The sequence below is a fragment of the Equus asinus genome, chromosome 2, assembly GCF_041296235.1.
Source record: "Equus asinus isolate D_3611 breed Donkey chromosome 2, EquAss-T2T_v2, whole genome shotgun sequence".
Lineage (NCBI taxonomy): Eukaryota > Metazoa > Chordata > Mammalia > Perissodactyla > Equidae > Equus > Equus asinus.
Genome location: NC_091791.1, coordinates 164781552 through 164805910, shown reverse-complemented (window position 1 = coordinate 164805910; position 24359 = coordinate 164781552). Strand labels below are relative to the sequence as shown.

The following is a 24359-nucleotide window of genomic DNA, read 5'->3' as shown; positions in this document are numbered from 1 at the left end:
ATTGCCAATTGCGCAGCTGCCCCGGGGGAGGCTGACTTGGGCAGGAGCGGCAGGCGGCAGGGCCCTTGGTGGGCCTTGAGAGCCGGCTTGGGAACCTTGGCCGGCCGGGTCAGCTGTCCTGTGCATCTGAGGACGGGGCTGCGGCCCCCCGGGCAGCCCCTCCACTTTCACTCGCCTCCACACCCTTTCCTGTCGCCACGGGAGGGGTTGAGTTCCTTCGGAAAGAGCGGTGACTGATCCTGCTCTGCTGCGTGGTGTCACAACCACCTGCCTCGATGCCCCTGCTCCTCCTGACCTGGACAGACAGCCGTGGAAGTCGAGGGAGAGACCGAGAGAAAGAGAGCGAGAGGGAGAGGTGGAGGGAGACAGCCAGACAGACCCAGAGACAGAAGGCAACTCTCTGCTCTCTGCCTTGTGGATGGAGCTGGGTTCCAGGGCTGTGGCTGGGCGTGGCGGGCAGTCTGGGCACACGGAAGGCGGCCAGGGAGTGGTCCTTGGTCTCTGCCCTCCTGCGGCAAGGAGACTCCGGAGACCCGACGGACAGCTGGAGCTCCTCAGCGAGAGGACTGCCAGCTGAAGCGAGAGGAAGGCCCTGGGGCCAACCGAGCAGCCTCTCTCGCGCGAGCCCTGAGCCCACAGGTGGCTTTGGGCAACCGGAGCCCGGGCTTCCCCGTCCTCTTCCTCTCCTGCCATGCCGCCCCCAGTCTCCCCCCGGGGGCCGGAGAGGGGGCCGGAGAGGGGGGGCTCTGAGCCTTCCCTTCTCTCCCACCACCGCCAACTGAGCCGGGCTGAGCCCCGGGCCGTGGAGTCTCCACAGGTGCGGGCCCAGGGTGCCGTGCCCTTGTAGCCTCCCAGGTGGCCCTCGGGAGCAAGGGTTGGCTCTGCAGCCACAGAGGGTCCCCAGCCTTGAAGGGCCCCATGGGAGGAGGCCAGTGGCCAGGGAGCCAGGGCAGAACCTTGGGCCTTCCTCGGATGCGCCCCCTGACGGGACGCGGAAGGTGCCGGAGCCTTGGGCCAGCTGCTTGGGTGCTTTGGGGGAAGGGCGGCGGGGAGGTGGGGGGCGGGCGAGGGCCGGCAGCTGTGGGCCCTGGCGCCCGGCACCCCGAGGGTGAGACTCCGCCCCTGCCCCCGCCCCCGGGGCACATTCGACTCTTCCTGCCTGGGGCCTCCCCGAGGGCAGCAGGGCCCTCGTCGTGGCGGGTGCAGACACGCATGTCTCCAGGGCAGGAGGTGGGTGGCGACACGCTCATTCCATGGCGTGTCACTTGGACGTGGCTTGCCATGCCTCTCTGGGACTGTGGAAGGCTGAGGGAGCGGTCTCGGGGTGGCGGGCAAATCCCAGGGGGGATCTGCAAGGTTTGTGGAAGCCCTGGAGCCGGGACAAGGGGTCCGAGCCGGGCCCGGGTCTGCGCTGCCCCTTTCCCTTGGTCCCTGGTCCTCTGCAGGAAGCCCACAGAACCTCGAGCTGCTCCGCGGAGCCACCGCCTCTGCCAAGGGAATGGCGGTGGGTCGCTGGGCAGAGGAGGGGAGGCGAGCCGCGGGACTGGCGGCGCTGGCTGGGGACGGGTGGGCGTGCTCTCCGGGCCTGGCCCGAGAGCCTTCCCGCATCCCTTCGCGGCCAGCCTCCCCGCGTGGCAAAAGCCAGGCGGCGGTGGGCAGCTGGGCCGGGTGGCGGGGGCTGGGGGGGGACGAGTCAAAAGCTGGGCGCGGACCCCGGGGCGGTGGGGACGGGGAGTCGGTGGGGCGCGGGGCGCGGCTTGCGGGGGCGCGGCGCTTAGAGACCGGGCTCCTTGAGGGGCCTCCGGGGCACCTGGCGCCTGCCCTTGGCAGCCGCACGCCCAGGCCGTGCCCTTTCGGGCGGCTTCTCCTCCTTCCCTTTCCTCAGCAAGCCCTCCTCCAGCGGACACGGGCATCCGTTCCGCCAGCGCCCCTCTGCCCTCGCTCTGTAGCCGGCTCTCTGGCCCGTCGTGGCTGCGCCTGTCCTCCCCGCCTGGAGACAGGGCTGCGGGGAGGGGCGATAGGGCAACAGGTGAGAGCCCCGGGTTGGGGCGCGGGCGCGGGCGCGGGCGGGGGCGGGGCGCGCCCAGGCCTCTCGCAAGTCGCCGGCCAGGGAAGCCCCGGCGCTACCAAGCCCAGGCTTGTGCGCGGCTCTCTTGCCAGCAAAGGGGCTTCGACCACCCCGCGTGTGTTGGCCCCCGGGGCGGCCCAGTGTCCTGGGCCCCGTCATTTCCAGGAAAAGCAGTGCCCCACCTTTGGAGGCGTGCACCCTTCGATAGCTCAGCTGGTAGAGCGGAGGACTGTAGCCTGGACACGTGTGGACATCCTTAGGTCGCTGGTTCGATTCCGGCTCGAAGGAGGTGCCTGACAGCTTTTGCCCCATCCTGCATCAGGAGGGGCGCTAGCGCCCGGCGCCCAGCCCCACCGCTGCTGCCCCTGCCCTTGGGCCCCCCTGCAGCATCGCAGCCGCCTCCCTCTCCCAGGCCAAAGCCAGGAAAGCCTCTCCCTTCCACCGACACAGGGACTGGACGGGACGGGACGGGACGGGACGGGACGGGACTGGACAGGACGGGCCGGCCTGCTGTCACTAGGGAGCACACGCCCGCTTGCTGCCCGCACTCCACGCACACACGCACGCACGCACACCCGTGCCCTGTAGCGCATAATCGGTCCCCCTGGCTCCTGCCATATGGGGTGGCCTCCACCAAACGCCGCGCCCTTTCTCCTTTTCTTCACCCAGCCCTCCTGCTTCCCAGCGCCGCCTCTGCCACCACCCCACCACTTTGCTCCGTATACCTGCACAGCAAGCTGCCTGCCACACAGGTGGGCCCTGGAGAGCCATCCACGGCGAGCTCCGGAGGCCGACCAGCAGGCACGCTGTCACCCCGTCGCGCTGGGCACCCACGGCCCTGGGGCGTCCTTCTTGAACACTCGGCCTCTCCATCTCTGTCTCCTGCTCCGCCTCCTCCTGGGATGCTGCTCTCACCGTCTCTCTTCTGTCGAGCCCACCCGCAGTCTCTCTAGCTCTCTTGCTCTCTCCATCTCTCTTGCTACGCCCACACCCCCCGGCCCTCCTCTCTGTCTCTCTCTGTCTCTCTGTGTCTCTGGCACTCTTTCTCTGTCTCTCTCTTGATGGGCCCATCAACACGTACACCTACAGAGACAGCAAACCCTCTCTCCTGCCCCGCTTTACCTAGTCGCGGGACAGAAGCGCCACCCTGAGACATTTCCAGCCATTGCCAATTGCGCAGCTGCCCCGGGGGAGGCTGACTTGGGCAGGAGCGGCAGGCGGCAGGGCCCTTGGTGGGCCTTGAGAGCCGGCTTGGGAACCTTGGCCGGCCGGGTCAGCTGTCCTGTGCATCTGAGGACGGGGCTGCGGCCCCCCGGGCAGCCCCTCCACTTTCACTCGCCTCCACACCCTTTCCTGTCGCCACGGGAGGGGTTGAGTTCCTTCGGAAAGAGCGGTGACTGATCCTGCTCTGCTGCGTGGTGTCACAACCACCTGCCTCGATGCCCCTGCTCCTCCTGACCTGGACAGACAGCCGTGGAAGTCGAGGGAGAGACCGAGAGAAAGAGAGCGAGAGGGAGAGGTGGAGGGAGACAGCCAGACAGACCCAGAGACAGAAGGCAACTCTCTGCTCTCTGCCTTGTGGATGGAGCTGGGTTCCAGGGCTGTGGCTGGGCGTGGCGGGCAGTCTGGGCACACGGAAGGCGGCCAGGGAGTGGTCCTTGGTCTCTGCCCTCCTGCGGCAAGGAGACTCCGGAGACCCGACGGACAGCTGGAGCTCCTCAGCGAGAGGACTGCCAGCTGAAGCGAGAGGAAGGCCCTGGGGCCAACCGAGCAGCCTCTCTCGCGCGAGCCCTGAGCCCACAGGTGGCTTTGGGCAACCGGAGCCCGGGCTTCCCCGTCCTCTTCCTCTCCTGCCATGCCGCCCCCAGTCTCCCCCCGGGGGCCGGAGAGGGGGCCGGAGAGGGGGGGCTCTGAGCCTTCCCTTCTCTCCCACCACCGCCAACTGAGCCGGGCTGAGCCCCGGGCCGTGGAGTCTCCACAGGTGCGGGCCCAGGGTGCCGTGCCCTTGTAAGCCTCCCAGGTGGCCCTCGGGAGCAAGGGTTGGCTCTGCAGCCACAGAGGGTCCCCAGCCTTGAAGGGCCCCATGGGAGGAGGCCAGTGGCCAGGGAGCCAGGGCAGAACCTTGGGCCTTCCTCGGATGCGCCCCCTGACGGGACGCGGAAGGTGCCGGAGCCTTGGGCCAGCTGCTTGGGTGCTTTGGGGGAAGGGCGGCGGGGAGGTGGGGGGCGGGCGAGGGCCGGCAGCTGTGGGCCCTGGCGCCCGGCACCCCGAGGGTGAGACTCCGCCCCTGCCCCCGCCCCCGGGGCACATTCGACTCTTCCTGCCTGGGGCCTCCCCGAGGGCAGCAGGGCCCTCGTCGTGGCGGGTGCAGACACGCATGTCTCCAGGGCAGGAGGTGGGTGGCGACACGCTCATTCCATGGCGTGTCACTTGGACGTGGCTTGCCATGCCTCTCTGGGACTGTGGAAGGCTGAGGGAGCGGTCTCGGGGTGGCGGGCAAATCCCAGGGGGGATCTGCAAGGTTTGTGGAAGCCCTGGAGCCGGGACAAGGGGTCCGAGCCGGGCCCGGGTCTGCGCTGCCCCTTTCCCTTGGTCCCTGGTCCTCTGCAGGAAGCCCACAGAACCTCGAGCTGCTCCGCGGAGCCACCGCCTCTGCCAAGGGAATGGCGGTGGGTCGCTGGGCAGAGGAGGGGAGGCGAGCCGCGGGACTGGCGGCGCTGGCTGGGGACGGGTGGGCGTGCTCTCCGGGCCTGGCCCGAGAGCCTTCCCGCCTCCCTGGGATGGCAAAAGCCAGGCGGCGGTGGGCAGCTGGGCCGGGTGGCGGGGGCTGGGGGGGGACGAGTCAAAAGCTGGGCGCGGACCCCGGGGCGGTGGGGACGGGGAGTCGGTGGGGCGCGGGGCGCGGCTTGCGGGGGCGCGGCGCTTAGAGACCGGGCTCCTTGAGGGGCCTCCGGGGCACCTGGCGCCTGCCCTTGGCAGCCGCACGCCCAGGCCGTGCCCTTTCGGGCGGCTTCTCCTCCTTCCCTTTCCTCAGCAAGCCCTCCTCCAGCGGACACGGGCATCCGTTCCGCCAGCGCCCCTCTGCCCTCGCTCTGTAGCCGGCTCTCTGGCCCGTCGTGGCTGCGCCTGTCCTCCCCGCCTGGAGACAGGGCTGCGGGGAGGGGCGATAGGGCAACAGGTGAGAGCCCCGGGTTGGGGCGCGGGCGCGGGCGCGGGCGCGGGCGGGGGCGGGGCGCGCCCAGGCCTCTCGCAAGTCGCCGGCCAGGGAAGCCCCGGCGCTACCAAGCCCAGGCTTGTGCGCGGCTCTCTTGCCAGCAAAGGGGCTTCGACCACCCCGCGTGTGTTGGCCCCCGGGGCGGCCCAGTGTCCTGGGCCCCGTCATTTCCAGGAAAAGCAGTGCCCCACCTTTGGAGGCGTGCACCCTTCGATAGCTCAGCTGGTAGAGCGGAGGACTGTAGCCTGGACACGTGTGGACATCCTTAGGTCGCTGGTTCGATTCCGGCTCGAAGGAGGTGCCTGACAGCTTTTGCCCCATCCTGCATCAGGAGGGGCGCTAGCGCCCGGCGCCCAGCCCCACCGCTGCTGCCCCTGCCCTTGGGCCCCCCTGCAGCATCGCAGCCGCCTCCCTCTCCCAGGCCAAAGCCAGGAAAGCCTCTCCCTTCCACCGACACAGGGACTGGACGGGACGGGACGGGACGGGACGGGACGGGACGGGACGGGACTGGACAGGACGGGCCGGCCTGCTGTCACTAGGGAGCACACGCCCGCTTGCTGCCCGCACTCCACGCACACACGCACACACGCACACACACGCACACACGCACACCCGTGCCCTGTAGCGCATAATCGGTCCCCCTGGCTCCTGCCATATGGGGTGGCCTCCACCAAACGCCGCGCCCTTTCTCCTTTTCTTCACCCAGCCCTCCTGCTTCCCAGCGCCGCCTCTGCCACCACCCCACCGCTTTGCTCCGTATACCTGCACAGCAAGCTGCCTGCCACACAGGTGGGCCCTGGAGAGCCATCCACGGCGAGCTCCGGAGGCCGACCAGCAGGCACGCTGTCACCCCGTCGCGCTGGGCACCCACGGCCCTGGGGCGTCCTTCTTGAACACTCGGCCTCTCCATCTCTGTCTCCTGCTCCGCCTCCTCCTGGGATGCTGCTCTCACCGTCTCTCTTCTGTCGAGCCCACCCGCAGTCTCTCTAGCTCTCTTGCTCTCTCCATCTCTCTTGCTACGCCCACACCCCCCGGCCCTCCTCTCTGTCTCTCTCTGTCTCTCTGTGTCTCTGGCACTCTTTCTCTGTCTCTCTCTTGATGGGCCCATCAACACGTACACCTACAGAGACAGCAAACCCTCTCTCCTGCCCCGCTTTACCTAGTCGCGGGACAGAAGCGCCACCCTGAGACATTTCCAGCCATTGCCAATTGCGCAGCTGCCCCGGGGGAGGCTGACTTGGGCAGGAGCGGCAGGCGGCAGGGCCCTTGGTGGGCCTTGAGAGCCGGCTTGGGAACCTTGGCCGGCCGGGTCAGCTGTCCTGTGCATCTGAGGACGGGGCTGCGGCCCCCCGGGCAGCCCCTCCACTTTCACTCGCCTCCACACCCTTTCCTGTCGCCACGGGAGGGGTTGAGTTCCTTCGGAAAGAGCGGTGACTGATCCTGCTCTGCTGCGTGGTGTCACAACCACCTGCCTCGATGCCCCTGCTCCTCCTGACCTGGACAGACAGCCGTGGAAGTCGAGGGAGAGACCGAGAGAAAGAGAGCGAGAGGGAGAGGTGGAGGGAGACAGCCAGACAGACCCAGAGACAGAAGGCAACTCTCTGCTCTCTGCCTTGTGGATGGAGCTGGGTTCCAGGGCTGTGGCTGGGCGTGGCGGGCAGTCTGGGCACACGGAAGGCGGCCAGGGAGTGGTCCTTGGTCTCTGCCCTCCTGCGGCAAGGAGACTCCGGAGACCCGACGGACAGCTGGAGCTCCTCAGCGAGAGGACTGCCAGCTGAAGCGAGAGGAAGGCCCTGGGGCCAACCGAGCAGCCTCTCTCGCGCGAGCCCTGAGCCCACAGGTGGCTTTGGGCAACCGGAGCCCGGGCTTCCCCGTCCTCTTCCTCTCCTGCCATGCCGCCCCCAGTCTCCCCCCGGGGGCCGGAGAGGGGGCCGGAGAGGGGGGGCTCTGAGCCTTCCCTTCTCTCCCACCACCGCCAACTGAGCCGGGCTGAGCCCCGGGCCGTGGAGTCTCCACAGGTGCGGGCCCAGGGTGCCGTGCCCTTGTAAGCCTCCCAGGTGGCCCTCGGGAGCAAGGGTTGGCTCTGCAGCCACAGAGGGTCCCCAGCCTTGAAGGGCCCCATGGGAGGAGGCCAGTGGCCAGGGAGCCAGGGCAGAACCTTGGGCCTTCCTCGGATGCGCCCCCTGACGGGACGCGGAAGGTGCCGGAGCCTTGGGCCAGCTGCTTGGGTGCTTTGGGGGAAGGGCGGCGGGGAGGTGGGGGGCGGGCGAGGGCCGGCAGCTGTGGGCCCTGGCGCCCGGCACCCCGAGGGTGAGACTCCGCCCCTGCCCCCACCCCCGGGGCACATTCGACTCTTCCTGCCTGGGGCCTCCCCGAGGGCAGCAGGGCCCTCGTCGTGGCGGGTGCAGACACGCATGTCTCCAGGGCAGGAGGTGGGTGGCGACACGCTCATTCCATGGCGTGTCACTTGGACGTGGCTTGCCATGCCTCTCTGGGACTGTGGAAGGCTGAGGGAGCGGTCTCGGGGTGGCGGGCAAATCCCAGGGGGGATCTGCAAGGTTTGTGGAAGCCCTGGAGCCGGGACAAGGGGTCCGAGCCGGGCCCGGGTCTGCGCTGCCCCTTTCCCTTGGTCCCTGGTCCTCTGCAGGAAGCCCACAGAACCTCGAGCTGCTCCGCGGAGCCACCGCCTCTGCCAAGGGAATGGCGGTGGGTCGCTGGGCAGAGGAGGGGAGGCGAGCCGCGGGACTGGCGGCGCTGGCTGGGGACGGGTGGGCGTGCTCTCCGGGCCTGGCCCGAGAGCCTTCCCGCATCCCTTCGCGGCCAGCCTCCCCGCGTGGCAAAAGCCAGGCGGCGGTGGGCAGCTGGGCCGGGTGGCGGGGGCTGGGGGGGGACGAGTCAAAAGCTGGGCGCGGACCCCGGGGCGGTGGGGACGGGGAGTCGGTGGGGCGCGGGGCGCGGCTTGCGGGGGCGCGGCGCTTAGAGACCGGGCTCCTTGAGGGGCCTCCGGGGCACCTGGCGCCTGCCCTTGGCAGCCGCACGCCCAGGCCGTGCCCTTTCGGGCGGCTTCTCCTCCTTCCCTTTCCTCAGCAAGCCCTCCTCCAGCGGACACGGGCATCCGTTCCGCCAGCGCCCCTCTGCCCTCGCTCTGTAGCCGGCTCTCTGGCCCGTCGTGGCTGCGCCTGTCCTCCCCGCCTGGAGACAGGGCTGCGGGGAGGGGCGATAGGGCAACAGGTGAGAGCCCCGGGTTGGGGCGCGGGCGCGGGCGCGGGCGCGGGCGGGGGCGGGGCGCGCCCAGGCCTCTCGCAAGTCGCCGGCCAGGGAAGCCCCGGCGCTACCAAGCCCAGGCTTGTGCGCGGCTCTCTTGCCAGCAAAGGGGCTTCGACCACCCCGCGTGTGTTGGCCCCCGGGGCGGCCCAGTGTCCTGGGCCCCGTCATTTCCAGGAAAAGCAGTGCCCCACCTTTGGAGGCGTGCACCCTTCGATAGCTCAGCTGGTAGAGCGGAGGACTGTAGCCTGGACACGTGTGGACATCCTTAGGTCGCTGGTTCGATTCCGGCTCGAAGGAGGTGCCTGACAGCTTTTGCCCCATCCTGCATCAGGAGGGGCGCTAGCGCCCGGCGCCCAGCCCCACCGCTGCTGCCCCTGCCCTTGGGCCCCCCTGCAGCATCGCAGCCGCCTCCCTCTCCCAGGCCAAAGCCAGGAAAGCCTCTCCCTTCCACCGACACAGGGACTGGACGGGACGGGACGGGACGGGACGGGACGGGACGGGACGGGACGGGACTGGACAGGACGGGCCGGCCTGCTGTCACTAGGGAGCACACGCCCGCTTGCTGCCCGCACTCCACGCACACACGCACACACGCACACACACGCACACACGCACACCCGTGCCCTGTAGCGCATAATCGGTCCCCCTGGCTCCTGCCATATGGGGTGGCCTCCACCAAACGCCGCGCCCTTTCTCCTTTTCTTCACCCAGCCCTCCTGCTTCCCAGCGCCGCCTCTGCCACCACCCCACCGCTTTGCTCCGTATACCTGCACAGCAAGCTGCCTGCCACACAGGTGGGCCCTGGAGAGCCATCCACGGCGAGCTCCGGAGGCCGACCAGCAGGCACGCTGTCACCCCGTCGCGCTGGGCACCCACGGCCCTGGGGCGTCCTTCTTGAACACTCGGCCTCTCCATCTCTGTCTCCTGCTCCGCCTCCTCCTGGGATGCTGCTCTCACCGTCTCTCTTCTGTCGAGCCCACCCGCAGTCTCTCTAGCTCTCTTGCTCTCTCCATCTCTCTTGCTACGCCCACACCCCCCGGCCCTCCTCTCTGTCTCTCTCTGTCTCTCTGTGTCTCTGGCACTCTTTCTCTGTCTCTCTCTTGATGGGCCCATCAACACGTACACCTACAGAGACAGCAAACCCTCTCTCCTGCCCCGCTTTACCTAGTCGCGGGACAGAAGCGCCACCCTGAGACATTTCCAGCCATTGCCAATTGCGCAGCTGCCCCGGGGGAGGCTGACTTGGGCAGGAGCGGCAGGCGGCAGGGCCCTTGGTGGGCCTTGAGAGCCGGCTTGGGAACCTTGGCCGGCCGGGTCAGCTGTCCTGTGCATCTGAGGACGGGGCTGCGGCCCCCCGGGCAGCCCCTCCACTTTCACTCGCCTCCACACCCTTTCCTGTCGCCACGGGAGGGGTTGAGTTCCTTCGGAAAGAGCGGTGACTGATCCTGCTCTGCTGCGTGGTGTCACAACCACCTGCCTCGATGCCCCTGCTCCTCCTGACCTGGACAGACAGCCGTGGAAGTCGAGGGAGAGACCGAGAGAAAGAGAGCGAGAGGGAGAGGTGGAGGGAGACAGCCAGACAGACCCAGAGACAGAAGGCAACTCTCTGCTCTCTGCCTTGTGGATGGAGCTGGGTTCCAGGGCTGTGGCTGGGCGTGGCGGGCAGTCTGGGCACACGGAAGGCGGCCAGGGAGTGGTCCTTGGTCTCTGCCCTCCTGCGGCAAGGAGACTCCGGAGACCCGACGGACAGCTGGAGCTCCTCAGCGAGAGGACTGCCAGCTGAAGCGAGAGGAAGGCCCTGGGGCCAACCGAGCAGCCTCTCTCGCGCGAGCCCTGAGCCCACAGGTGGCTTTGGGCAACCGGAGCCCGGGCTTCCCCGTCCTCTTCCTCTCCTGCCATGCCGCCCCCAGTCTCCCCCCGGGGGCCGGAGAGGGGGCCGGAGAGGGGGGGCTCTGAGCCTTCCCTTCTCTCCCACCACCGCCAACTGAGCCGGGCTGAGCCCCGGGCCGTGGAGTCTCCACAGGTGCGGGCCCAGGGTGCCGTGCCCTTGTAAGCCTCCCAGGTGGCCCTCGGGAGCAAGGGTTGGCTCTGCAGCCACAGAGGGTCCCCAGCCTTGAAGGGCCCCATGGGAGGAGGCCAGTGGCCAGGGAGCCAGGGCAGAACCTTGGGCCTTCCTCGGATGCGCCCCCTGACGGGACGCGGAAGGTGCCGGAGCCTTGGGCCAGCTGCTTGGGTGCTTTGGGGGAAGGGCGGCGGGGAGGTGGGGGGCGGGCGAGGGCCGGCAGCTGTGGGCCCTGGCGCCCGGCACCCCGAGGGTGAGACTCCGCCCCTGCCCCCGCCCCCGGGGCACATTCGACTCTTCCTGCCTGGGGCCTCCCCGAGGGCAGCAGGGCCCTCGTCGTGGCGGGTGCAGACACGCATGTCTCCAGGGCAGGAGGTGGGTGGCGACACGCTCATTCCATGGCGTGTCACTTGGACGTGGCTTGCCATGCCTCTCTGGGACTGTGGAAGGCTGAGGGAGCGGTCTCGGGGTGGCGGGCAAATCCCAGGGGGGATCTGCAAGGTTTGTGGAAGCCCTGGAGCCGGGACAAGGGGTCCGAGCCGGGCCCGGGTCTGCGCTGCCCCTTTCCCTTGGTCCCTGGTCCTCTGCAGGAAGCCCACAGAACCTCGAGCTGCTCCGCGGAGCCACAGCCTCTGCCAAGGGAATGGCGGTGGGTCGCTGGGCAGAGGAGGGGAGGCGAGCCGCGGGACTGGCGGCGCTGGCTGGGGACGGGTGGGCGTGCTCTCCGGGCCTGGCCCGAGAGCCTTCCCGCCTCCCTGGGATGGCAAAAGCCAGGCGGCGGTGGGCAGCTGGGCCGGGTGGCGGGGGCTGGGGGGGGACGAGTCAAAAGCTGGGCGCGGACCCCGGGGCGGTGGGGACGGGGAGTCGGTGGGGCGCGGGGCGCGGCTTGCGGGGGCGCGGCGCTTAGAGACCGGGCTCCTTGAGGGGCCTCCGGGGCACCTGGCGCCTGCCCTTGGCAGCCGCACGCCCAGGCCGTGCCCTTTCGGGCGGCTTCTCCTCCTTCCCTTTCCTCAGCAAGCCCTCCTCCAGCGGACACGGGCATCCGTTCCGCCAGCGCCCCTCTGCCCTCGCTCTGTAGCCGGCTCTCTGGCCCGTCGTGGCTGCGCCTGTCCTCCCCGCCTGGAGACAGGGCTGCGGGGAGGGGCGATAGGGCAACAGGTGAGAGCCCCGGGTTGGGGCGCGGGCGCGGGCGCGGGCGCGGGCGGGGGCGGGGCGCGCCCAGGCCTCTCGCAAGTCGCCGGCCAGGGAAGCCCCGGCGCTACCAAGCCCAGGCTTGTGCGCGGCTCTCTTGCCAGCAAAGGGGCTTCGACCACCCCGCGTGTGTTGGCCCCCGGGGCGGCCCAGTGTCCTGGGCCCCGTCATTTCCAGGAAAAGCAGTGCCCCACCTTTGGAGGCGTGCACCCTTCGATAGCTCAGCTGGTAGAGCGGAGGACTGTAGCCTGGACACGTGTGGACATCCTTAGGTCGCTGGTTCGATTCCGGCTCGAAGGAGGTGCCTGACAGCTTTTGCCCCATCCTGCATCAGGAGGGGCGCTAGCGCCCGGCGCCCAGCCCCACCGCTGCTGCCCCTGCCCTTGGGCCCCCCTGCAGCATCGCAGCCGCCTCCCTCTCCCAGGCCAAAGCCAGGAAAGCCTCTCCCTTCCACCGACACAGGGACTGGACGGGACGGGACGGGACGGGACGGGACGGGACGGGACGGGACTGGACAGGACGGGCCGGCCTGCTGTCACTAGGGAGCACACGCCCGCTTGCTGCCCGCACTCCACGCACACACGCACGCACGCACACCCGTGCCCTGTAGCGCATAATCGGTCCCCCTGGCTCCTGCCATATGGGGTGGCCTCCACCAAACGCCGCGCCCTTTCTCCTTTTCTTCACCCAGCCCTCCTGCTTCCCAGCGCCGCCTCTGCCACCACCCCACCGCTTTGCTCCGTATACCTGCACAGCAAGCTGCCTGCCACACAGGTGGGCCCTGGAGAGCCATCCACGGCGAGCTCCGGAGGCCGACCAGCAGGCACGCTGTCACCCCGTCGCGCTGGGCACCCACGGCCCTGGGGCGTCCTTCTTGAACACTCGGCCTCTCCATCTCTGTCTCCTGCTCCGCCTCCTCCTGGGATGCTGCTCTCACCGTCTCTCTTCTGTCGAGCCCACCCGCAGTCTCTCTAGCTCTCTTGCTCTCTCCATCTCTCTTGCTACGCCCACACCCCCCGGCCCTCCTCTCTGTCTCTCTCTGTCTCTCTGTGTCTCTGGCACTCTTTCTCTGTCTCTCTCTTGATGGGCCCATCAACACGTACACCTACAGAGACAGCAAACCCTCTCTCCTGCCCCGCTTTACCTAGTCGCGGGACAGAAGCGCCACCCTGAGACATTTCCAGCCATTGCCAATTGCGCAGCTGCCCCGGGGGAGGCTGACTTGGGCAGGAGCGGCAGGCGGCAGGGCCCTTGGTGGGCCTTGAGAGCCGGCTTGGGAACCTTGGCCGGCCGGGTCAGCTGTCCTGTGCATCTGAGGACGGGGCTGCGGCCCCCCGGGCAGCCCCTCCACTTTCACTCGCCTCCACACCCTTTCCTGTCGCCACGGGAGGGGTTGAGTTCCTTCGGAAAGAGCGGTGACTGATCCTGCTCTGCTGCGTGGTGTCACAACCACCTGCCTCGATGCCCCTGCTCCTCCTGACCTGGACAGACAGCCGTGGAAGTCGAGGGAGAGACCGAGAGAAAGAGAGCGAGAGGGAGAGGTGGAGGGAGACAGCCAGACAGACCCAGAGACAGAAGGCAACTCTCTGCTCTCTGCCTTGTGGATGGAGCTGGGTTCCAGGGCTGTGGCTGGGCGTGGCGGGCAGTCTGGGCACACGGAAGGCGGCCAGGGAGTGGTCCTTGGTCTCTGCCCTCCTGCGGCAAGGAGACTCCGGAGACCCGACGGACAGCTGGAGCTCCTCAGCGAGAGGACTGCCAGCTGAAGCGAGAGGAAGGCCCTGGGGCCAACCGAGCAGCCTCTCTCGCGCGAGCCCTGAGCCCACAGGTGGCTTTGGGCAACCGGAGCCCGGGCTTCCCCGTCCTCTTCCTCTCCTGCCATGCCGCCCCCAGTCTCCCCCCGGGGGCCGGAGAGGGGGCCGGAGAGGGGGGGCTCTGAGCCTTCCCTTCTCTCCCACCACCGCCAACTGAGCCGGGCTGAGCCCCGGGCCGTGGAGTCTCCACAGGTGCGGGCCCAGGGTGCCGTGCCCTTGTAAGCCTCCCAGGTGGCCCTCGGGAGCAAGGGTTGGCTCTGCAGCCACAGAGGGTCCCCAGCCTTGAAGGGCCCCATGGGAGGAGGCCAGTGGCCAGGGAGCCAGGGCAGAACCTTGGGCCTTCCTCGGATGCGCCCCCTGACGGGACGCGGAAGGTGCCGGAGCCTTGGGCCAGCTGCTTGGGTGCTTTGGGGGAAGGGCGGCGGGGAGGTGGGGGGCGGGCGAGGGCCGGCAGCTGTGGGCCCTGGCGCCCGGCACCCCGAGGGTGAGACTCCGCCCCTGCCCCCGCCCCCGGGGCACATTCGACTCTTCCTGCCTGGGGCCTCCCCGAGGGCAGCAGGGCCCTCGTCGTGGCGGGTGCAGACACGCATGTCTCCAGGGCAGGAGGTGGGTGGCGACACGCTCATTCCATGGCGTGTCACTTGGACGTGGCTTGCCATGCCTCTCTGGGACTGTGGAAGGCTGAGGGAGCGGTCTCGGGGTGGCGGGCAAATCCCAGGGGGGATCTGCAAGGTTTGTGGAAGCCCTGGAGCCGGGACAAGGGGTCCGAGCCGGGCCCGGGTCTGCGCTGCCCCTTTCCCTTGGTCCCTGGTCCTCTGCAGGAAGCCCACAGAACCTCGAGCTGCTCCGCGGAGCCACCGCCTCTGCCAAGGGAATGGCGGTGGGTCGCTGGGCAGAGGAGGGGAGGCGAGCCGCGGGACTGGCGGCGCTGGCTGGGGACGGGTGGGCGTGCTCTCCGGGCCTGGCCCGAGAGCCTTCCCGCCTCCCTGGGATGGCAAAAGCCAGGCGGCGGTGGGCAGCTGGGCCGGGTGGCGGGGGCTGGGGGGGGACGAGTCAAAAGCTGGGCGCGGACCCCGGGGCGGTGGGGACGGGGAGTCGGTGGGGCGCGGGGCGCGGCTTGCGGGGGCGCGGCGCTTAGAGACCGGGCTCCTTGAGGGGCCTCCGGGGCACCTGGCGCCTGCCCTTGGCAGCCGCACGCCCAGGCCGTGCCCTTTCGGGCGGCTTCTCCTCCTTCCCTTTCCTCAGCAAGCCCTCCTCCAGCGGACACGGGCATCCGTTCCGCCAGCGCCCCTCTGCCCTCGCTCTGTAGCCGGCTCTCTGGCCCGTCGTGGCTGCGCCTGTCCTCCCCGCCTGGAGACAGGGCTGCGGGGAGGGGCGATAGGGCAACAGGTGAGAGCCCCGGGTTGGGGCGCGGGCGCGGGCGCGGGCGCGGGCGGGGGCGGGGCGCGCCCAGGCCTCTCGCAAGTCGCCGGCCAGGGAAGCCCCGGCGCTACCAAGCCCAGGCTTGTGCGCGGCTCTCTTGCCAGCAAAGGGGCTTCGACCACCCCGCGTGTGTTGGCCCCCGGGGCGGCCCAGTGTCCTGGGCCCCGTCATTTCCAGGAAAAGCAGTGCCCCACCTTTGGAGGCGTGCACCCTTCGATAGCTCAGCTGGTAGAGCGGAGGACTGTAGCCTGGACACGTGTGGACATCCTTAGGTCGCTGGTTCGATTCCGGCTCGAAGGAGGTGCCTGACAGCTTTTGCCCCATCCTGCATCAGGAGGGGCGCTAGCGCCCGGCGCCCAGCCCCACCGCTGCTGCCCCTGCCCTTGGGCCCCCCTGCAGCATCGCAGCCGCCTCCCTCTCCCAGGCCAAAGCCAGGAAAGCCTCTCCCTTCCACCGACACAGGGACTGGACGGGACGGGACGGGACGGGACGGGACGGGACGGGACGGGACGGGACTGGACAGGACGGGCCGGCCTGCTGTCACTAGGGAGCACACGCCCGCTTGCTGCCCGCACTCCACGCACACACGCACACACGCACACACACGCACACACGCACACCCGTGCCCTGTAGCGCATAATCGGTCCCCCTGGCTCCTGCCATATGGGGTGGCCTCCACCAAACGCCGCGCCCTTTCTCCTTTTCTTCACCCAGCCCTCCTGCTTCCCAGCGCCGCCTCTGCCACCACCCCACCGCTTTGCTCCGTATACCTGCACAGCAAGCTGCCTGCCACACAGGTGGGCCCTGGAGAGCCATCCACGGCGAGCTCCGGAGGCCGACCAGCAGGCACGCTGTCACCCCGTCGCGCTGGGCACCCACGGCCCTGGGGCGTCCTTCTTGAACACTCGGCCTCTCCATCTCTGTCTCCTGCTCCGCCTCCTCCTGGGATGCTGCTCTCACCGTCTCTCTTCTGTCGAGCCCACCCGCAGTCTCTCTAGCTCTCTTGCTCTCTCCATCTCTCTTGCTACGCCCACACCCCCCGGCCCTCCTCTCTGTCTCTCTCTGTCTCTCTGTGTCTCTGGCACTCTTTCTCTGTCTCTCTCTTGATGGGCCCATCAACACGTACACCTACAGAGACAGCAAACCCTCTCTCCTGCCCCGCTTTACCTAGTCGCGGGACAGAAGCGCCACCCTGAGACATTTCCAGCCATTGCCAATTGCGCAGCTGCCCCGGGGGAGGCTGACTTGGGCAGGAGCGGCAGGCGGCAGGGCCCTTGGTGGGCCTTGAGAGCCGGCTTGGGAACCTTGGCCGGCCGGGTCAGCTGTCCTGTGCATCTGAGGACGGGGCTGCGGCCCCCCGGGCAGCCCCTCCACTTTCACTCGCCTTCACACCCTTTCCTGTCGCCACGGGAGGGGTTGAGTTCCTTCGGAAAGAGCGGTGACTGATCCTGCTCTGCTGCGTGGTGTCACAACCACCTGCCTCGATGCCCCTGCTCCTCCTGACCTGGACAGACAGCCGTGGAAGTCGAGGGAGAGACCGAGAGAAAGAGAGCGAGAGGGAGAGGTGGAGGGAGACAGCCAGACAGACCCAGAGACAGAAGGCAACTCTCTGCTCTCTGCCTTGTGGATGGAGCTGGGTTCCAGGGCTGTGGCTGGGCGTGGCGGGCAGTCTGGGCACACGGAAGGCGGCCAGGGAGTGGTCCTTGGTCTCTGCCCTCCTGCGGCAAGGAGACTCCGGAGACCCGACGGACAGCTGGAGCTCCTCAGCGAGAGGACTGCCAGCTGAAGCGAGAGGAAGGCCCTGGGGCCAACCGAGCAGCCTCTCTCGCGCGAGCCCTGAGCCCACAGGTGGCTTTGGGCAACCGGAGCCCGGGCTTCCCCGTCCTCTTCCTCTCCTGCCATGCCGCCCCCAGTCTCCCCCCGGGGGCCGGAGAGGGGGCCGGAGAGGGGGGGCTCTGAGCCTTCCCTTCTCTCCCACCACCGCCAACTGAGCCGGGCTGAGCCCCGGGCCGTGGAGTCTCCACAGGTGCGGGCCCAGGGTGCCGTGCCCTTGTAAGCCTCCCAGGTGGCCCTCGGGAGCAAGGGTTGGCTCTGCAGCCACAGAGGGTCCCCAGCCTTGAAGGGCCCCATGGGAGGAGGCCAGTGGCCAGGGAGCCAGGGCAGAACCTTGGGCCTTCCTCGGATGCGCCCCCTGACGGGACGCGGAAGGTGCCGGAGCCTTGGGCCAGCTGCTTGGGTGCTTTGGGGGAAGGGCGGCGGGGCGGTGGGGGGCGGGCGAGGGCCGGCAGCTGTGGGCCCTGGCGCCCGGCACCCCGAGGGTGAGACTCCGCCCCTGCCCCCGCCCCCGGGGCACATTCGACTCTTCCTGCCTGGGGCCTCCCCGAGGGCAGCAGGGCCCTCGTCGTGGCGGGTGCAGACACGCATGTCTCCAGGGCAGGAGGTGGGTGGCGACACGCTCATTCCATGGCGTGTCACTTGGACGTGGCTTGCCATGCCTCTCTGGGACTGTGGAAGGCTGAGGGAGCGGTCTCGGGGTGGCGGGCAAATCCCAGGGGGGATCTGCAAGGTTTGTGGAAGCCCTGGAGCCGGGACAAGGGGTCCGAGCCGGGCCCGGGTCTGCGCTGCCCCTTTCCCTTGGTCCCTGGTCCTCTGCAGGAAGCCCACAGAACCTCGAGCTGCTCCGCGGAGCCACCGCCTCTGCCAAGGGAATGGCGGTGGGTCGCTGGGCAGAGGAGGGGAGGCGAGCCGCGGGACTGGCGGCGCTGGCTGGGGACGGGTGGGCGTGCTCTCCGGGCCTGGCCCGAGAGCCTTCCCGCCTCCCTGGGATGGCAAAAGCCAGGCGGCGGTGGGCAGCTGGGCCGGGTGGCGGGGGCTGGGGGGGGACGAGTCAAAAGCTGGGCGCGGACCCCGGGGCGGTGGGGACGGGGAGTCGGTGGGGCGCGGGGCGCGGCTTGCGGGGGCGCGGCGCTTAGAGACCGGGCTCCTTGAGGGGCCTCCGGGGCACCTGGCGCCTGCCCTTGGCAGCCGCACGCCCAGGCCGTGCCCTTTCGGGCGGCTTCTCCTCCTTCCCTTTCCTCAGCAAGCCCTCCTCCAGTGGACACGGGCATCCGTTCCGCCAGCGCCCCTCTGCCCTCGCTCTGTAGCCGGCTCTCTGGCCCGTCGTGGCTGCGCCTGTCCTCCCTGCCTGGAGACAGGGCTGCGGGGAGGGGCGATAGGGCAACAGGTGAGAGCCCCGGGTTGGGGCGCGGGCGCGGGCGCGGGCGGGGGCGGGGGCGGGGCGCGCCCAGGCCTCTCGCAAGTCGCCGGCCAGGGAAGCCCCGGCGCTACCAAGCCCAGGCTTGTGCGCGGCTCTCTTGCCAGCAAAGGGGCTTCGACCCCCCCGCGTGTGTTGGCCCCCGGGGCGGCCCAGTGTCCTGGGCCCCGTCATTTCCAGGAAAAGCAGTGCCCCACCTTTGGAGGCGTGCACCCTTCGATAGCTCAGCTGGTAGAGCGGAGGACTGTAGCCTGGACACGTGTGGTCATCCTTAGGTCGCTGGTTCGATTCCGGCTCGAAGGAGGTGCCTGACAGTTTTTGCCCCATCCTGCATCAGGAGGGGCGCTAGCGCCCGGCGCCCAGCCCCACCGCTGCTGCCCCTGCCCTTGGGCCCCCCTGCAGCATCGCAGCCGCCTCCCTCTCCCAGGCCAAAGCCAGGAAAGCCTCTCCCTTCCACCGACACAGGGACTGGACGGGACGGGACGGGACGGGACGGGACGGGACGGGACTGGACAGGACGGGCCGGCCTGCTGTCACTAGGGAGCACACGCCCGCTTGCTGCCCGCACTCCACGCACACACGCACGCACGCACACCCGTGCCCTGTAGCGCATAATCGGTCCCCCTGGCTCCTGCCATATGGGGTGGCCTCCACCAAACGCCGCGCCCTTTCTCCTTTTCTTCACCCAGCCCTCCTGCTTCCCAGCGCCGCCTCTGCCACCACCCCACCGCTTTGCTCCGTATACCTGCACAGCAAGCTGCCTGCCACACAGGTGGGCCCTGGAGAGCCATCCACGGCGAGCTCCGGAGGCCGACCAGCAGGCACGCTGTCACCCCGTCGCGCTGGGCACCCACGGCCCTGGGGCGTCCTTCTTGAACACTCGGCCTCTCCATCTCTGTCTCCTGCTCCGCCTCCTCCTGGGATGCTGCTCTCACCGTCTCTCTTCTGTCGAGCCCACCCGCAGTCTCTCTAGCTCTCTTGCTCTCTCCATCTCTCTTGCTACGCCCACACCCCCCGGCCCTCCTCTCTGTCTCTCTCTGTCTCTCTGTGTCTCTGGCACTCTTTCTCTGTCTCTCTCTTGATGGGCCCATCAACACGTACACCTACAGAGACAGCAAACCCTCTCTCCTGCCCCGCTTTACCTAGTCGCGGGACAGAAGCGCCACCCTGAGACATTTCCAGCCATTGCCAATTGCGCAGCTGCCCCGGGGGAGGCTGACTTGGGCAGGAGCGGCAGGCGGCAGGGCCCTTGGTGGGCCTTGAGAGCCGGCTTGGGAACCTTGGCCGGCCGGGTCAGCTGTCCTGTGCATCTGAGGACGGGGCTGCGGCCCCCCGGGCAGCCCCTCCACTTTCACTCGCCTTCACACCCTTTCCTGTCGCCACGGGAGGGGTTGAGTTCCTTCGGAAAGAGCGGTGACTGATCCTGCTCTGCTGCGTGGTGTCACAACCACCTGCCTCGATGCCCCTGCTCCTCCTGACCTGGACAGACAGCCGTGGAAGTCGAGGGAGAGACCGAGAGAAAGAGAGCGAGAGGGAGAGGTGGAGGGAGACAGCCAGACAGACCCAGAGACAGAAGGCAACTCTCTGCTCTCTGCCTTGTGGATGGAGCTGGGTTCCAGGGCTGTGGCTGGGCGTGGCGGGCAGTCTGGGCACACGGAAGGCGGCCAGGGAGTGGTCCTTGGTCTCTGCCCTCCTGCGGCAAGGAGACTCCGGAGACCCGACGGACAGCTGGAGCTCCTCAGCGAGAGGACTGCCAGCTGAAGCGAGAGGAAGGCCCTGGGGCCAACCGAGCAGCCTCTCTCGCGCGAGCCCTGAGCCCACAGGTGGCTTTGGGCAACCGGAGCCCGGGCTTCCCCGTCCTCTTCCTCTCCTGCCATGCCGCCCCCAGTCTCCCCCCGGGGGCCGGAGAGGGGGCCGGAGAGGGGGGGCTCTGAGCCTTCCCTTCTCTCCCACCACCGCCAACTGAGCCGGGCTGAGCCCCGGGCCGTGGAGTCTCCACAGGTGCGGGCCCAGGGTGCCGTGCCCTTGTAAGCCTCCCAGGTGGCCCTCGGGAGCAAGGGTTGGCTCTGCAGCCACAGAGGGTCCCCAGCCTTGAAGGGCCCCATGGGAGGAGGCCAGTGGCCAGGGAGCCAGGGCAGAACCTTGGGCCTTCCTCGGATGCGCCCCCTGACGGGACGCGGAAGGTGCCGGAGCCTTGGGCCAGCTGCTTGGGTGCTTTGGGGGAAGGGCGGCGGGGCGGTGGGGGGCGGGCGAGGGCCGGCAGCTGTGGGCCCTGGCGCCCGGCACCCCGAGGGTGAGACTCCGCCCCTGCCCCCGCCCCCGGGGCACATTCGACTCTTCCTGCCTGGGGCCTCCCCGAGGGCAGCAGGGCCCTCGTCGTGGCGGGTGCAGACACGCATGTCTCCAGGGCAGGAGGTGGGTGGCGACACGCTCATTCCATGGCGTGTCACTTGGACGTGGCTTGCCATGCCTCTCTGGGACTGTGGAAGGCTGAGGGAGCGGTCTCGGGGTGGCGGGCAAATCCCAGGGGGGATCTGCAAGGTTTGTGGAAGCCCTGGAGCCGGGACAAGGGGTCCGAGCCGGGCCCGGGTCTGCGCTGCCCCTTTCCCTTGGTCCCTGGTCCTCTGCAGGAAGCCCACAGAACCTCGAGCTGCTCCGCGGAGCCACCGCCTCTGCCAAGGGAATGGCGGTGGGTCGCTGGGCAGAGGAGGGGAGGCGAGCCGCGGGACTGGCGGCGCTGGCTGGGGAAGGGTGGGCGTGCTCTCCGGGCCTGGCCCGAGAGCCTTCCCGCCTCCCTGGGATGGCAAAAGCCAGGCGGCGGTGGGCAGCTGGGCCGGGTGGCGGGGGCTGGGGGGGGACGAGTCAAAAGCTGGGCGCGGACCCCGGGGCGGTGGGGACGGGGAGTCGGTGGGGCGCGGGGCGCGGCTTGCGGGGGCGCGGCGCTTAGAGACCGGGCTCCTTGAGGGGCCTCCGGGGCACCTGGCGCCTGCCCTTGGCAGCCGCACGCCCAGGCCGTGCCCTTTCGGGCGGCTTCTCCTCCTTCCCTTTCCTCAGCAAGCCCTCCTCCAGCGGACACGGGCATCCGTTCCGCCAGCGCCCCTCTGCCCTCGCTCTGTAGCCGGCTCTCTGGCCCGTCGTGGCTGCGCCTGTCCTCCCTGCCTGGAGACAGGGCTGCGGGGAGGGGCGATAGGGCAACAGGTGAGAGCCCCGGGTTGGGGCGCGGGCGCGGGCGCGGGCGGGGGCGGGGGCGGGGCGCGCCCAGGCCTCTCGCAAGTCGCCGGCCAGGGAAGCCCCGGCGCTACCAAGCCCAGGCTTGTGCGCGGCTCTCTTGCCAGCAAAGGGGCTTCGACCCCCCCGCGTGTGTTGGCCCCCGGGGCGGCCCAGTGTCCTGGGCCCCGTCATTTCCAGGAAAAGCAGTGCCCCACCTTTGGAGGCGTGCACCCTTCGATAGCTCAGCTGGTAGAGCGGAGGACTGTAGCCTGGACACGTGTGGTCATCCTTAGGTCGCTGGTTCGATTCCGGCTCGAAGGAGGTGCCTGACAGTTTTTGCCCCATCCTGCATCAGGAGGGGCGCTAGCGCCCGGCGCCCAGCCCCACCGCTGCTGCCCCTGCCCTTGGGCCCCCCTGCAGCATCGCAGCCGCCTCCCTCTCCCAGGCCAAAGCCAGGAAAGCCTCTCCCTTCCACCGACACAGGGACTGGACGGGACGGGACGGGACGGGACGGGACGGGACGGGACTGGACAGGACGGGCCGGCCTGCTGTCACTAGGGAGCACACGCCCGCTTGCTGCCCGCACTCCACGCACACACGCACGCACGCACACCCGTGCCCTGTAGCGCATAATCGGTCCCCCTGGCTCCTGCCATATGGGGTGGCCTCCACCAAACGCCGCGCCCTTTCTCCTTTTCTTCACCCAGCCCTCCTGCTTCCCAGCGCCGCCTCTGCCACCACCCCACCGCTTTGCTCCGTATACCTGCACAGCAAGCTGCCTGCCACACAGGTGGGCCCTGGAGAGCCATCCACGGCGAGCTCCGGAGGCCGACCAGCAGGCACGCTGTCACCCCGTCGCGCTGGGCACCCACGGCCCTGGGGCGTCCTTCTTGAACACTCGGCCTCTCCATCTCTGTCTCCTGCTCCGCCTCCTCCTGGGATGCTGCTCTCACCGTCTCTCTTCTGTCGAGCCCACCCGCAGTCTCTCTAGCTCTCTTGCTCTCTCCATCTCTCTTGCTACGCCCACACCCCCCGGCCCTCCTCTCTGTCTCTCTCTGTCTCTCTGTGTCTCTGGCACTCTTTCTCTGTCTCTCTCTTGATGGGCCCATCAACACGTACACCTACAGAGACAGCAAACCCTCTCTCCTGCCCCGCTTTACCTAGTCGCGGGACAGAAGCGCCACCCTGAGACATTTCCAGCCATTGCCAATTGCGCAGCTGCCCCGGGGGAGGCTGACTTGGGCAGGAGCGGCAGGCGGCAGGGCCCTTGGTGGGCCTTGAGAGCCGGCTTGGGAACCTTGGCCGGCCGGGTCAGCTGTCCTGTGCATCTGAGGACGGGGCTGCGGCCCCCCGGGCAGCCCCTCCACTTTCACTCGCCTTCACACCCTTTCCTGTCGCCACGGGAGGGGTTGAGTTCCTTCGGAAAGAGCGGTGACTGATCCTGCTCTGCTGCGTGGTGTCACAACCACCTGCCTCGATGCCCCTGCTCCTCCTGACCTGGACAGACAGCCGTGGAAGTCGAGGGAGAGACCGAGAGAAAGAGAGCGAGAGGGAGAGGTGGAGGGAGACAGCCAGACAGACCCAGAGACAGAAGGCAACTCTCTGCTCTCTGCCTTGTGGATGGAGCTGGGTTCCAGGGCTGTGGCTGGGCGTGGCGGGCAGTCTGGGCACACGGAAGGCGGCCAGGGAGTGGTCCTTGGTCTCTGCCCTCCTGCGGCAAGGAGACTCCGGAGACCCGACGGACAGCTGGAGCTCCTCAGCGAGAGGACTGCCAGCTGAAGCGAGAGGAAGGCCCTGGGGCCAACCGAGCAGCCTCTCTCGCGCGAGCCCTGAGCCCACAGGTGGCTTTGGGCAACCGGAGCCCGGGCTTCCCCGTCCTCTTCCTCTCCTGCCATGCCGCCCCCAGTCTCCCCCCGGGGGCCGGAGAGGGGGCCGGAGAGGGGGGGCTCTGAGCCTTCCCTTCTCTCCCACCACCGCCAACTGAGCCGGGCTGAGCCCCGGGCCGTGGATTCTCCACAGGTGCGGGCCCAGGGTGCCGTGCCCTTGTAGCCTCCCAGGTGGCCCTCGGGAGCAAGGGTTGGCTCTGCAGCCACAGAGGGTCCCCAGCCTTGAAGGGCCCCATGGGAGGAGGCCAGTGGCCAGGGAGCCAGGGCAGAACCTTGGGCCTTCCTCGGATGCGCCCCCTGACGGGACGCGGAAGGTGCCGGAGCCTTGGGCCAGCTGCTTGGGTGCTTTGGGGGAAGGGCGGCGGGGAGGTGGGGGGCGGGCGAGGGCCGGCAGCTGTGGGCCCTGGCGCCCGGCACCCCGAGGGTGAGACTCCGCCCCTGCCCCCGCCCCCGGGGCACATTCGACTCTTCCTGCCTGGGGCCTCCCCGAGGGCAGCAGGGCCCTCGTCGTGGCGGGTGCAGACACGCATGTCTCCAGGGCAGGAGGTGGGTGGCGACACGCTCATTCCATGGCGTGTCACTTGGACGTGGCTTGCCATGCCTCTCTGGGACTGTGGAAGGCTGAGGGAGCGGTCTCGGGGTGGCGGGCAAATCCCAGGGGGGATCTGCAAGGTTTGTGGAAGCCCTGGAGCCGGGACAAGGGGTCCGAGCCGGGCCCGGGTCTGCGCTGCCCCTTTCCCTTGGTCCCTGGTCCTCTGCAGGAAGCCCACAGAACCTCGAGCTGCTCCGCGGAGCCACCGCCTCTGCCAAGGGAATGGCGGTGGGTCGCTGGGCAGAGGAGGGGAGGCGAGCCGCGGGACTGGCGGCGCTGGCTGGGGACGGGTGGGCGTGCTCTCCGGGCCTGGCCCGAGAGCCTTCCCGCCTCCCTGGGATGGCAAAAGCCAGGCGGCGGTGGGCAGCTGGGCCGGGTGGCGG

At 69.3% G+C, this 24359-nt stretch overlaps 7 non-coding genes across 7 annotated transcripts; all 7 read left to right on the top strand.

Moving 5' to 3' along the window:
- The first annotated feature begins 2266 nt into the window (after positions 1-2266).
- TRNAY-GUA (transfer RNA tyrosine (anticodon GUA)) lies at positions 2267-2356 on the top strand. The gene is given in 2 exon segments: positions 2267-2303; positions 2321-2356. It is a non-coding gene; the product is annotated as a tRNA-Tyr (tRNA).
- Positions 2357-5489: 3133 nt separating this feature from the next.
- On the top strand, positions 5490-5579 carry TRNAY-GUA (transfer RNA tyrosine (anticodon GUA)). Its single transcript is given in 2 exon segments — positions 5490-5526; positions 5544-5579. It is a non-coding gene; the product is annotated as a tRNA-Tyr (tRNA).
- A 3177-nt stretch (positions 5580-8756) lies between these two features.
- On the top strand, positions 8757-8846 carry TRNAY-GUA (transfer RNA tyrosine (anticodon GUA)). Its single transcript is given in 2 exon segments — positions 8757-8793; positions 8811-8846. It is a non-coding gene; the product is annotated as a tRNA-Tyr (tRNA).
- A 3166-nt stretch (positions 8847-12012) lies between these two features.
- Positions 12013-12102, top strand: TRNAY-GUA (transfer RNA tyrosine (anticodon GUA)). The gene is given in 2 exon segments: positions 12013-12049; positions 12067-12102. It is a non-coding gene; the product is annotated as a tRNA-Tyr (tRNA).
- A 3143-nt stretch (positions 12103-15245) lies between these two features.
- TRNAY-GUA (transfer RNA tyrosine (anticodon GUA)) lies at positions 15246-15335 on the top strand. Its single transcript is given in 2 exon segments — positions 15246-15282; positions 15300-15335. It is a non-coding gene; the product is annotated as a tRNA-Tyr (tRNA).
- A 3166-nt stretch (positions 15336-18501) lies between these two features.
- On the top strand, positions 18502-18591 carry TRNAY-GUA (transfer RNA tyrosine (anticodon GUA)). The gene is given in 2 exon segments: positions 18502-18538; positions 18556-18591. It is a non-coding gene; the product is annotated as a tRNA-Tyr (tRNA).
- Positions 18592-21729: 3138 nt separating this feature from the next.
- On the top strand, positions 21730-21819 carry TRNAY-GUA (transfer RNA tyrosine (anticodon GUA)). Its single transcript is given in 2 exon segments — positions 21730-21766; positions 21784-21819. It is a non-coding gene; the product is annotated as a tRNA-Tyr (tRNA).
- Positions 21820-24359: the final 2540 nt, after the last annotated feature.